Genomic DNA, 15,143 nt, shown 5'->3' on the forward strand with positions numbered 1-15,143 from the left:
AATAATACTATTACCAGCATCACAGCCCTTGTGAATGAAGACTGGAGTAGAACAATGATCAATTGAGGTGAGTGTGTCTTTAACAGTGAAAATAATCCAAAATTTTCTTGAGAATATGCTTGGTGATTTCATTAAAGTTTTGAGCCTCCCCCTTCATGAGGCTTTTGAAACTAAATCCTTGCCACATTTTTAGAAATCATTAAAAGTTAGTTATTCCAATCAGTAAACAAAATGTATAACCATGCTTTTAAAATAAGCAATCTTTTAAAAATTATGGAATTTAATAAAAAAGACAAAGACAAGTTAACATACTATATAAAGTAGTGAAGACGATGGAAATGAATATAATGATAGCAGAAAGGGAAGAGACAGCGTAAACTAGGGGAGAGTGTGGACAGTTAACCAAAATGAAAGTTGCTTGAAAAGGCAATTGGAAATATAGTATCTTGGTACCCAATTAAATATCATAACTAGAACTGACAATGCTATGAATATATGTAAATAAAAGAAGGTTTAAAGGAGATATCAGTGTAGGGGCTTCAAGAGTTAATTGGCCAAATCTCAAGATATGTGAAGAAACTTTATGGAAACCCCTTGATTTATAAACTAATTATAAAACACAATAGTTTTAATTTTATTTATGAAATTTGCACAGAGACATGAAGGCACAGGTAAATAATGTCATATCGAGAAAACCTGCGTTATTAAATGAGAAAAAAGACAGTGTTAAGCATAGGGTACTTCCTACGGGTTATTGGTCAGCAAGGCCATAGAGGACTGCAATAACAACTCACACTATTGCTTTTGGTCTGTGTAGCCCACTATGTTTAGATGGTAAGTTCCTATTAATGTAGACACCACACACTTTGCTAGTTATAGGATATAGAATAATTAACCTCAAACTTCTCGGAGACATTCTTTCATGGATCAGGTAGTGCTGTGTAGGTTCACAAGGGATCAAATATATTGATAATCTTACCCAGGACGGAATCCCCACATTAGAATACTGATGTGTCAAGCAATATGTGTCTACTGTTGTAGTAATAGCATTACTGTTTGGAGGTAACCAATTGCTTGCTGATTGGTTTAGAGGCCTAATACACCAATGGTAAGATAGGGCCTATGGAGAAAGATACTTTTTTTTGGTTCTTATGTATATCCATATCATGAAATAGCCTTCTAAATATTTGTGCTTATAACCATAGTCTTCTAATGTTCATAACTTAAATTAGAAAATATTCTTATTGCAGTAGGTTAAGCAAAGACTCAATACTTTTCAAAGTGATGAGATTGTGGCTGCAAATCATTATTCCTAAATAACTCATTGGTATTGTTCTCTGATCTAGTGAGATCAAGAGAAACATCAAGGGTGGATAGAATTATGTAGACACCAAAGAATAGGAAGAGATGTCACAAATTGCTGTCTATAGTACAAAACATTGCTGTGGTACATATAAACTCACAGAAGTTAAGGTTATGTATATAAGATCCATGCACAATTGAGCCAGTAAAAATTACAATATAGAGATGAGAAAGTATCTTATAGACACTACCCTAGCTGAGGAATTACTGGCAGAAAAAGGAAAGTTATTATTTTTCTTGAGGAGTGTGTACATTGGTAGGTTGACCATAATTCAATAGATTATCTAGAGCTTTGTACATATGGGCAAAAGTTACTGAATGCAGTGCACACCTTAACCCTCAACCACTCACCCTCATGCACACGGACAAGGGATTTTAAGAGGGGAATATTGGTGTGTGCATGTTTGTTATATAACAAATATTACATGCAGGATACACACACACATACACACACACACATATGAACACACACATATATCACTTAGAATTATAAACTGAAGTCAACAATTTCAGAGTTTAATAATTGAGTCTCTTCATCACTTTCTCTTCCTTTAGTTTCAGTAGATCTGGTTTTATATGTAGGTACTTTATCCACTTAAGAGCCTCAAATGTATGGGCACAGGGAAAATATCCTGAACAGAACAAAAATGCCTTGTTCTCTAAAAACAATAGACAAATGAGACCTCATAAAATTGCAAAGCTTCTGTCAGGCAAATGACACTGTCAATAGGACAAAAACAGCAACCAACAGATTGAGAAAAGATCTTTACCAAGCCCACATGCAATAGAGGGCTAATAGCCAACATATAAAAAGAACTCAGATAGTTAGACTCCAGAGAATCAAATAACATTATTAAAAATGGAGTATGTGGGAAGCCGTCCCTATCAATCTGCAATCACCATTACAAGATGGCGCCGGTTTCTGCTGTGCCTACGTGGCCTAACTGGTAAACAAGCAATATGCGCATGTGCAAGAGTGTGTTCACGCCAAGTCACTGCCCATCCCAGGGCGTGCTGAGAGAGCAGCCAATCAGGTGTGGACACGCTGCATTGAGGTGTATATAAGCAGCGCCTTTTTGGGGCTCGGGGTCTTCCTCTTCAAGCTGAAGCTAGCGTAATAAAGAATTGCTGCAGAAGGATCTGGTTGTTCGTGTGAGTGTGTGTGTGTGTGTGTGTGTGTGTGTGTGTGTGTATGTGTGTGTGTGTGTGTGTGTGTTCTTGCTGGCGAGACAATAACACGCGAGAGGAGTGCAGAGCTAAACAAAGAATTCTCAACTGAGGAAACTTGAATAGCATAGAAGCACCTAAAGAACTGTACAACATCCTTAGTCATCAAGGAAATGCAAATCAAAATAACCCTGAGATTCCACGTCACACCAGTCAGAATGGCTAAGATCAAAAACTCAGGTGACAGCAGATGCTCGCCAGGATGCGGAGAAAGAGGAACACTCCTCCATTGATGGTGGGATTGCAAGCTGGTATAACCACTCTGGAAAACAGTCTGGCAGTTCCTCAGAAAATTAGATACAGTACTACCTGAGGACCTAGATATATCACTCCCAGGCATATACCCAAAAGATTCTTCAACACATAACAAGGACACATGCTCCACTATGTTCATAGCAGCTTTATTTATAATAGACAGAAGCTGGAAAGAACCCAGATGTCCCTCAAACAGAGAAATGAATACAGAAAATATGGACCATTTACACAATGGAGTACTACTCAGCTATTAAAAACAATGATTTCATAAATTTCTTATGCAAATCGTGGAAATAGAAAAAAATCATCCTGAGTGAGGTAATCCAATTACAAGAGAAACCATATGGTATGCACTGACTAATAAGTGGATATTAGCCCAACAGCTCGTAATACCCAAGATATATTCACAGATCACATGAAGCTCAAAAAGAAAGACGACCAAAGTGAGGATTCTTTGGTCCTTCTTAGAAGAGAAAATAAAATACTCAAGGGAACAAATACAGAGACAAAGTGTGGAACAGAGACCAAAGAAAAGGCCATCTGGACACTGCTTCACATGGGGATCCACCCTATATACAGTCACCAAATGCAGACACTATTGTGGATTCCAATTAGTACACGCTGACAGGAGCCTAATATAGCTGTCTCCTGAGAGGCTCTGCCAAATATTAACAAATGCAGAGGGCAATGCTCACAGCCAACCATTGGACTGAGCATGGGATGCCCAGTGGAGGAGTTAGTGGAAGGACTGAAGGAGCTGAAGGGGCTTGCAACCTCATAAGAAGAACAATAATATCGGCCAATCAGACCCCCTGCCCCAGAGCTCTCAGGGACTAAACCACCAACCAAAGAGTACACATGGAGGGACCCATGGCTACAGCAGCATATGTAGCAGAGGAAGGCCATGTTGGGCATCAATGTGAGAAGAGGCCCTTGATCCTGTGAAGGTGTCATGCCCCAGTGTAGGGGAATGCGAGGTTGAGGAGGCAAGAGTGGATCATGGGGGAACATCCTCATAGAAGCAGGAGGTGGGGGGATAGGATAGGGTGTTTCTAGGGGGGAAACTGGGAAAGGAGATAATATTTGAAATGCAAATTAAGAAAATACCTAATAAAAACATTAAGATTTTTAAAAAGTGTAAATAATCAAAAGCTATTTCTTGATTGATGCAACAGAATCTCACAATGTATCTCTGGCTACAATGGATCTCACTGGCTGAAAGCTGACATAAGTCTCTTGGCTTGCACCTCCCAAGTAATGTGATTAAAATCATTCATAAGTATGCCAGTCCCAATAACCAATTTTATCTCTATATACCAGCAATGATTCATAGGTGTACATTAAAACAAAAAAGTACATTCATATTCCCTCAAAAGAAAAGAAGATAAAAATCTAACAATACATAGGAGTTTTATGCTAAAATTATAAAATTTATAGAATATTCAAATATTATTTCTACAAATATTCAACAAGACTTTACATGTTGATTAGCCTCCCGAACCTTAGAATTTTCTTTGGTAATATGAGAAACTCCCAAGCCCACTACAATGTGTATTTTATGTGGATATAATAATTAGATTGCAGTTTGGCAGAGGCTCACAGAGTTCAGTTCCTCGGGAGAGTGAATCAAGATATCAACCAATCTTAGTGTGCACTATTAACTTTTATAAGAAATTCAATGAAAGAATATTATTGAAAAGAAATTAACAACAAGTAAGTCCTCAATTGGTCTTAATTTTTTTTTAAGTTAAGAACCTAGATGTCCCCAACTGAGCAATAGATACAGAAATTGTGGTTTATCTACACAATAGAATACTACCAAGCCATTAAAAAACAATGACATCATGAATTTTCCAGGCAAATGGATGATAACAGAAAATACCATCTTGAGTAAAGTAACTCAGACGCCAAAGGACATGCATGATATATACTCACTTATAAGTAGATACGAACCATAAAGTAGATTAATCATTCTATACTCATCAGACCAATGAAGCCTAAAAAAGCAAGGAGGACCCAAGAAAGATGGTTAAATCTTTCTCAGAACGGGAAACAAAATAGATATGGGAGGTCAATCGAAGGAGAGAACTTGGTCGAAGCAGGGATGTGGAGGCAAGTGGGGTGCAGAGGATCATAAGGAAAAGAGAGGTGGAAGCATTCTCTACAGCATGCCAGAGCCCTGGAATGCAGAGAGGCCTGAGGGATTCTATGGGAGTGAATCTAGCTGAGAGTCCTAGCATATGAGAGTATGGATCTTGAAATGACAACTTCCTATAGCCAGACAGGATCCCCTGTGGAGAGTTAAAGACACCAACTCATCCACAAAAACCTTCAAACCAAAATGTTTCCTGCCTGCAAGATGTACAGGGACAAAGATAGAGCAGAGACTGAAGGAATGGCTAACCAATGACTGCCCCAAATTGAAACCCATCGCACAGGCAAGAACGAATCTCTGACACTATTAATAATACACATTTTTATTAGATATTTTCTTCATTTACCTTTCAAATGCTATTCCGAAAGTCCCCTACACCCTCACCCCGCCCTGCTCCCCAACCCATTCCCACTTCCTGGCCCTGACATTCCCCTGTACTAGGGTATATAATCTTCTCAAGACCAAGGGCCTCTCCTTCCAATGACAGCCGACTCTTCTGCTACATACGCAGCTAGAGACACAAACTCTTGGGGTACTGGTTAGTTCATATTGTTGTGCCTCCTATAGGGTTGCAGACCCCTTCAGCTCCTTGGGTACTTTCTCTAGCTCCTCCATTGGGGGTTCTGAGTTACATCCGATAGATGACTGTGAGCATCCACCTCTGTATTTGCCAGGCACTGGCTTAGCCTCACAAGAGAGAGCTATATCAGGGTCCTGTCAGCAAAATCTTTTTGGCATATGCAATAGTGTCTGGGTTTGGTGACTGTTTATGGGATGGATACCCAGGTGGGGTAGTCTCTGGTTGGTCCTTCCTTCCATCTCAGCTCCAAACTTTGTCTCTGTAACTCCCTCCATGGGTATTTTGTTCCCCATTCTAAGGAGGAATGAAGAATCCACACTTCAGTCTTCCTTTTTCTTTAGGATATCATCCTGAGTGAGGTAACCCAATCACAAAAGAACTCACATGATATGCACTCACTGATAAGTGGATATTAGCCCAGAAACTTAGAATACGCAGAATGATACACTTTTATGCTTGCAAACAGGAACCTAGCTTAGCTCTCCTCTGAGAGGCTCGACCCAGCAACAAATGGAAAGAGATGCAGAAACTGACACCTAAACATTATGTGGATCTCAGGGAATCTTACAGAAGAGTTAGAAGAAGGATGGAGGGACCTTAAAACAACAGGGAATCTACACTAACATGGTCAACTAATCTGGATTGTTGGAGGCTCCCAGGGACTAAATCATCAATCAAAGCCCAAGCACCTAGGTCACCCCTGAAGTATGTAGCAGATGTACCACGTGGTCCTCATGAGTATCTCCCAACAACTGGAGCAGGGGCTGTTTCTGAGCCCATTGTTTGCCTGCCTGTAGATCCTGAGCCCCTAATGGAACACCACATCTGGCCTCAGTAGGAGAGGATGCACCCAGTCCCCCAGATACTTGTCTCCAAGCTGGAGTGGGGTGGGAAGTAGGGAGTTGAGTTAGTGTGAATGGATGACACGCAGAGTGGGGGTCCTCTTCTCAAAAGGGAAGGGATTAACGAATAGGGGGACAATTTTTGTGAGGTAGTACTGGAAGGAGAGGAAGAGCTGGTATTGGGTTGTAAAATGAATAAATAAATAATTTTTAAAAAGAAAAATTGGACAAATATTTAATTATTAAATTTAAAAATCATGAAAGAGTGTCTTCAAAGTCTAAAATGTAGTAAAGGGTATTTACATTTGGTAATAAAAGAAGTATCGATAAAAGGCAAAGTATGTGATTTAAATTTCATTCTATTCAAATTTTGGTTCTACAAAATACACTTAACAGCACATAGATGAGCTATGGACAGGGAGCAATTATTTGTAAAATCCATATCCAACAAAATAATATTCTCACTGGGCAGTGGTGGTGCACGCTTTTAATCCCAGCACTCGGGAGGCAGAGGCAGGCAGATTTCTGAGTCAAGGCTAGCCTGGTCTACAAAGTGAGTTCCAGGGCTATAAAGAGAAACCCTGTCTCAAAAAACAAACAAACAAACAAACAAACAAAATATTCTCATGAATTTCTACATACATAATTTATTGGTATTCTTTTAAGAATTCCTATCAGAAATGGCCATTTTACTGAGGGGAATATACAACTGCCAATAATTTACAAAAACAATTAGCATGCTTAGATAATAGGAAAATAAAAATTAAAACATAATAAAAAACTATCTGCTTTCATAACAGTTAAAATAAAATTGTAACAGCACCAGAGCAAGGATACTGAGCTATTCAATCTTTCATACATTCCTATGTGTAGCAAAAGCCACAATCATACTGGAAAAGCAACTGCAAAAATGTTAAGCCTGGATATACAATTATCAAAATTAATTAAAAAATTAAATAATGCAAATGTTCTAAATTACCACTTCTCATGCCAATATTTTGGTGTAAATCTATACAGTTATATAGCAAGTTACCAAATTGGGAGGGGCTCAAGCACACCTACATGTCAATCTTCAGTTCTTTTAGGCTAAAATTGGAGGTCATTAATGGGAGGGAGAAAATGGAAGAAGGGGAAGGTAAGGGGTAGATGTAGTGCGCACAAAGTATATTATATAAATGCTGTGTGAAAATGTCCTTATGGAACCTAATGCCATGGAAATGAATACATATTATTAATCAACTAAAATTTTAGGTTCAGTTAAAAATAAAATCCAACTAAGATATAAAACCTATTTAATGTGCCTTTTAAGGATAGAGTTATACATTTTGAGATTTGAGTTCTAATTTGGAGTACATTAAAATGATTGAAATGAGGGAAAGTGATTGCAACTCTCACATACAATATCTTCATGAAGTCACAGATACCCAACTAATTAGAGGATATTTTTAGAAGAGCTGAGTTCTTTGATTGTCCCAAGTTCCTTTCATGAATTTTAATAACTTTGCCTGGCTTTGAGTTTGGCACACCTTCAATATGGAGAGCCAAATATCTTGAATACAAATTTTTAAACTTCCCATTAATCATTAAGAAGTAAGATGCTTTGTTCGAGCTTTTGACAGTACTTTATTTTTTATTGTTTGAAATTACAATTACATCATCCCTCCCCAGATTTTTCTCCCTATAAACCCTCATGTATACTCTTTTTCAAGAGAGCATCTCTTTGAAGCCCATGACTTCTTTTCTCCTTGCTATTACATGTATATATTATACATAATATATAAATGTGCATGTACCATACTTAATTACACATACACACATATTAACTGCTCTGTCTGTATAGTATGTGTAACAGGGCTGTTACATTTGGAATTGTTGCGCATTTCCTGGGCAAGATTATTTCTCTCATTATCAGCATTCAATTTTTGGCTGTGGGTCTTAGAACTGGGTTGAGGTCTGTTGAAATTTCTTTGCAAAAGAGGGAGAACTTTTTATAGGAAATCACAACCAATCAAAATGCAGAATTGTGGAGCCCAGTCTCACTGGATCCATCTACAAGAGAATTCTACTCATAATATTCAAGGTGTATTGTGGAAGAGGGTGAGAGATTGTAAGAACCAAAGCATAAGGGAGATTGTTGTGACACTGTATACCCTACAAGTATCAAAATTTACATCCTCAAAGTGTCGCAAATATGACTGCCTAAACTTGAGATGAACAAAGATTTTACCAACACATGTGATGGTTCTCTTGAAATCATTTACATATATAAAATACAATTAGTTTGGTCCATTTTATAACTAGTTACCCAAATTAGACTCACTTCTATAATTATAATCTAAGAAGGTTCTTCAGATAAATACCTAGAATATTGGATTTTACCTGATTCTGCATCCACTTAAATTGACAAGCATCTTTAGCTGTCACAACAGAATAGTGTCTGTGTTGGAAAAATATTAATACATAGTTGGAAAAGGATTTTAGATATAAGTAATAAAATCTATATAAACATGTTTCTTATTTTTGTGAGTGGATCAACTTGTGAAAATATTTGAGCATTTCTGTGCATTTATGGTAGACTTAAACTGGTTTAAAAATACTGATTTATCACTGACTTTAAATTATAGTTAGAGTATTCTGCAATTCATTTGGTCTTATTTAATTCATTTATATTTTTGAAGTTAATAGTTTTGACAATTTCATATATCTAGAAAAGGAGGGGTTCATGACCAGCTCCCAGTATTCCTCTATCCTCCCAGATAGGCTCCTCTTCCTCTTTTTCCAAATGCATCCTTCTACTTCCACTCTTTTCTTTCCCTCCCTCCCTCCCTCCCTCCCTCCCTCCCTCCCTCCCTTTGTTACCTGTTTGCCTTATTTCCTTTTTTTGTACACACTAATTTAATTCAAGTTACTTATATAAAACTATACGTTTTATTTTATTTTTAAAATAATAAAAGCTAAAAGGTCTAGAGTTCAGGACTGATACACTTCCTATTTTCATTTTGTTCTCAGTAGGAAAAAGTTAGCAGAAGACTGATAAAGCATTATTTCTACTCTTTTCCAGAATGTATTGTGTAGGCTAGATAGCTTTATTTACTCTAAGTTTGCAAGGCAGCTGCCTTCACTACTTGTCAAAATGACATGTTAAAATACTTAAGAATTATTAATGCGAACAGTAATTTTGTTTGATTTCTCTGCCTTCATAAAGCCCCTTAAATTGTTCAGGATTCTGGTTAAGCCAATAGTGCTCACAAAGGAAGCAAAATAGCACCCAAGCAAAGCAGCTGAATTTAAAGGACCTGAGGGAAACGCTTTGATGTTTTGCACTGAGTATGGGATGGGTGCTGCTCTTTGTTCTTTTTGAAAGTAGCATGCCATTCAGAGACATCTAAAATGAGAAACTATTGCTGCTGCCTAGATTATTTACAGATGAGAATCTCTGCATTCAAGTGTTTCAAGTAACAATGTACACTTTGCACCTGCATTTTCTGGGATATTGAGCATGCTTTTCAAAAATGTTTGAAGCTGAGGAAGCAAACTTTAATGAGTAAATCTATAAAAGTAGAAAGTTAAATCAATAAAGTAATGCTTGTCCCTTCAAGATTTTTGTCAATTGTCATCAGATACATCAGGTACCAAGTACTGAAGGGTCTTTCAATCCCAATAAACACTTTCATTTTATCCTTATCTACATCTTATTGTCTCTGTTTTCTCTTTTAGGAGCAGAATGGCAGTTCACTAATAAAATCAGAGACACATGTGTAACCCTATAACATAAAGTGACAATCAAGTGAATATAATAAAGTGTACATACTGATACATTTTAAAGATTCAACTTTTGAACATTATTGGCTTTGGTGCACATAAATGGCTGACACACATACATAAAAGGACATAACAGGGAATTATTGCATTATCTACAAAGGCTTCTTTTACTTTGGAAGCTGAAGCCAGGTGCCAGTAGAACCTGGCAGGCTTTGAAATCTTGTCTTTTTCCCCTCACAACCAGGCTGTAGCCATACATCAAAAGTAGCCATGTTAGCACAAGCACTGATTGCAGCACCCAGGCCTTCATCATTGCCACTCAGATTCTTAGCAGGGTCACATTATTAGAAGGTGTGCTTTAGGGTGTCCTATATTTTTGCCTTTCATGTCCTACTCTTGGCCGATTCACTTGAGTTTCTTGGGTAAGAGCAGTCTCTCCATCTTCCACCAGATCATGAAGGGATAAAATTGGAAGCATCAAATGTCAGCTGTACAGTTGCCATCCCAGCTCACCCACCTGCCAAGCTTTGATCATGAGTTTGGTCAGAGGAGAACTGGAGGTAGTTATTATGCCTTCTATCTCCAGAAAGAAGCCATTCCATTATCACAATTTAGAGGAAGCCAAAATTGTCTGAGGTTCCTCAAGCAGCACAAGACAAACAATATGCCATTCTAGGAAATCAGCTGCAATTCATGTGACAGTCATATCATTTATCATAGCCAAGGGCAATACCAAAGGAGAAACAGATGTTTTCTTTATTAAAGTTAGTGATATGTGTCCTGCACATGTGTGTGCATATATGCATTTGTATAGAATAAAGAGCATGGTAAAATAAGCATTCAAATACTATCTTCTATCTATATCTACCTTTCTTTCTTCATATATATGTCTATATGAGAGTAGACAAATACAAATGACAGTAAGGCAAATATCACTGTCAAGACTGGGTATCTGTGAACATCAAAACTGACCATAGTATATCTTCTAAAATAAAAACTAATAGAATAATCAATGCCTCTCCTACTATGAGTAAAAGCATATCCATATATATATATATATATATATATATATATATATATATATATGTTTATATATTAGTGTTTATACATAGTTAAGTTTATATACATGACATTACCCATTGAGAGAAACAAAAGTATTATTCACTGAAGAGCTAAAGTGTAAATTTTGCCACCTAGAGTCTTTCAAAAGAGAACTGGGTACATACTGTTGGCACTAAAAATGAGAGAATAAAGATGCAGAAGAGTGAATGGTTCCCTGCTGTGTGCTTCCTAGACAGAGCCATTCTCAAGGACATTCTTACCAGCAAGAGCTTCGGGCTTTTGGTTTCAATTCCACTTGCAATCATGAGAGACCAGTTGCATATTGGAATCCCTATGCATGCTTAATTACACTATCAAATCATCTGTTAATTTTTGTGGCTGGCTAGGGAGAAATAAGAATGCAGATGAAGCAAACCACCAGATTCAAGTAGGAAATGTTTCTCTTCTAACTATCATTTTATCCACAAGTTTTAATCTAAGAATCAAGTCTTTCCTGCTTCTTGCTGAAAAACGTGTGGTTAAACAAACAAGAGTGATAGAAATCTAATCTAATTTGAAAGATTGTATTTCTGTTGGCATTAAGTTGGTCATACCATATCTTCTGAATGAAAAAAATGCCAGTTTCTTCTACTAGTGAAGCAATGTGGTGAGCACAAAGGAAAATGATATCAGGTATCACCAATCCTGAAAAATCTTTATCGAGGTGAAGATTAGAAATGCCAGTTTCATTGATTAGTTTAATTGGGTATTATGTCCTCAAGTTGCTCTTTTATGTTCTGGGAAACCATTGCAATACTGACACGTATTTCATAGTACCAAAGAAATAAAAACACTATTCATATTCCTATACATAGGATATGAAATCTATGGAATATTATGTAAGATAGTTAATAAAATACCATATAAAAGAACTATTATTTTAAAAATTTAGCATTCATGTGGTTCAAATAATTCTAATTTTTAAATTCTCAAGCCAAAGTGGAGAATGTTTTCTTTTATTTCTCTTTTTATCTTTGACAAATTATCTCATAGAGCATGAGGGGGCTTTTACCCTCTGATCATCCAGCCATTAATTCTAATATAGGGATTAAAAATATAAATAATATAACACACACATGGTCAAAGATTTCTTAAATGCTCACTAATGTTTTCTGTCTTTCTTTATATTACCCATGTGGTTCTCTTAAAACATATTGGATCATTGAAAGAAATTCCACTGGCAATATAATCTTTACATATACAAAATCAGCTCATCTTATCTATAAAAAGAAATTTTGAAAATACAATTTGAAGCAATCTTATTTATACCTGCTGAAATGAAAATAGTACTATTGTGATCTGTAGAAACCACAGCAATATGCACACACTGAAATATTGAAATAATTGTAGCTGTCATTTTTAAAACTATGTATTTCTTATTGATTGTGGTAATGGATAGAGGTGAGGGCATTTTACTTGTATCCCAACATGGTTTAATATATAATGGACTATATTACTATGAAATGGTGGTCTAGAGAAATAATTTCTCACTATAGAAGTGAGAATGTATTATTAAAAGCATATGATACTATGAGCATTTCTTCCAGTAAGATGATGGTTAATCAATTTCTGGTAACATACTGGATTAATAATAGTTGTTATCTTATTATTTTACTTCTATCCAGATGGGTTTTTGCACTTAGCATTCATTTTATCTATTTTAAAAAGTCATCTGAGCCTATGGACTTGCTCTTCTGTCTCACTAAGTATTTTTGTGGGTTGCTTAGTCATTTTCTGCCAAAAAATGTGCCAGAATGGCTCTTCATATTCCAGAGAAATAAGACATTGAAAATTCATAGTAAGTCTCCTATTAAATTGCTATACATGGTGTTATATTTTAATGAATGCTTGGATCTAGCACATGGACTCTTCTCTTAAGTGCTTCTAATTTGTATTTGAAGGAGAACACATGCGGGGGACAGAATGAAAATAATCATTGAGAAAATTAAGATGTTCTCCGTCCTCTCATTATATATTATTTCCCCACAAAAACCTTAAAGGAAGTTCTTAACATTTAGTGGTTCATGGCTTTGTCATCTCTTTTATCTTGTCTATGTGAACCATGTACTTAGAGAGAAATTCTGGGTTCAGAAGGCTTCCATCAGCTTATGATATCTATATATGATTTAAGTAGCACTTTTGACCATGTGTTTCCTAATGAATAGTAGATTCAATTAGATTATAAAAACTGAAATAAGTGGTAGAGTGTTGCGGCCTGCCCGCAGTCCACAACACGAACGGTTCAACTGAGAATGGCAGTTTGAGCTGAAAAGAGAGGAATCTAGACGGGGCAGAAGAAAGAATGGAGCTAAGACAACATTCTGATCAAAGCTCAATTTTACTATTTTCAGACACTCAGTTATAAAGGAAGGGGGAGGGAACCCAATTTCCCGCCAAGTAACTCAGGGTCCACACGTGTGTGCCTCCAGGCAGCAAAGGCAGGGTCCAGCAGTAGGCGTGGCAGGACGAATGAGCAGGTAGCTCCACCCTTGAGCAAGCAGGTTCCAGGCTGGGGGAAGGGAGGCCACATCTCCTCCCATTAGTTAACAAAACAAACAAACAAAAAAAAGGGGCTGGCCTGAGGCAGAAAAATTATTTATGTTCAATAGTTCTGCCGGAGTTCTTAGGGCTAAAGAAAAAACATGTTTCCGTGGGATTCCCTAACTTTTCTAATGGTAAACTGTATTTGGCTAAGACTGTCTTTATTATCCTAGTAAACCACTAACAGAATAGGCTCTGACTTTATAATGCTAATTAGTGCTGAATAGGTAACTACCTGTTTGCAATTTAAGTAGGGCGTTGGAACCCTGGCTAAGTTTAACTAAACAAATTTAGAATAACACTGAGCTGATAATCCTCCGCAATTTTGGGTGACAGGCGGGGAAAACAGGGAGAAGGGGTAAGACCAGCTCTTTAGTACAAGGCCAGTTGGCTTTTTTTTATTTGGGTGGGAGGCAGTGAAGGGCTTGCCCTTTCGACAGTAAGGTCTCCAACCTCTCTCCCCCCTATTAATTAAGTTTAAATAGGCAATGCTTAACAGAGGTGATCAAATGATTTTTTTCATCCATAGATGAGTGGGCCTTTAACCTTGACTTGGGTGGACATTGACCTGATTCCTCCCGTGAGCTTTATAACAACTCACATCTGTGGCTCTTGGTATCTTTTGGGGAGGGGAGGCAGAGCCTTAGGTATTTTTGGTTTTTAGCTGGAGTCAGATACCAACCTCCTTCAAATCAGGTGTGTCGCACAGGGAACTCAGAAACGGTCAACCTGGACCTTCCCTCCGCAGTAATCTCCTGCGCCAAGCGGTACCCATACTGTATTCATATGATTATGAATCAGTATCACAATTCTGAGCTATGCGCGGTCTCTATATGAGACTTGTCAACCTCAGATTTAGCAAAGCCTAGACAAGAATTATGTCCATATTAACACCATTAATTTTGGTTAAAATAGGAGCTGAAAGTCTTTCCTCTTCATCTCTGTTATTCCCTAGCCTGAGGAACCAAGGACACCTTGCAGTAACAGCAAGGGTGAAAAGCCAGAGGCCAGCTAAGGGACTAAGCCCATCTCTATCAAAATAAGAACTAATCTCTGTAAATATATGAAATTTCTACTTCCCTAGCTCTCCTGGTAAATCTAAATCTTATCTCAGACTGAAAGCCACGTGCCGGGATGTCCTTGGAAGGGAGATTAGCAGTATCACCTGTTTGCTCTTAGGGGCAGAGAACCGGAGAATGTATATTGACCTGCTTGAGAAAAGAAAGAAATCTAAACAATGAGAGGGTAGCAATGTAAATTTTCTGTTTGGAGAAGTCAAGGTACTTTATTTAGATGCAAATTGTAAAGCTAAATCTAG

Source organism: Mus caroli, unplaced genomic scaffold (genome assembly GCF_978045245.1).
Source record: "Mus caroli unplaced genomic scaffold, Mus_caroli_1 scaffold_10, whole genome shotgun sequence".
In the NCBI taxonomy this organism is placed as follows: domain Eukaryota; kingdom Metazoa; phylum Chordata; class Mammalia; order Rodentia; family Muridae; genus Mus; species Mus caroli.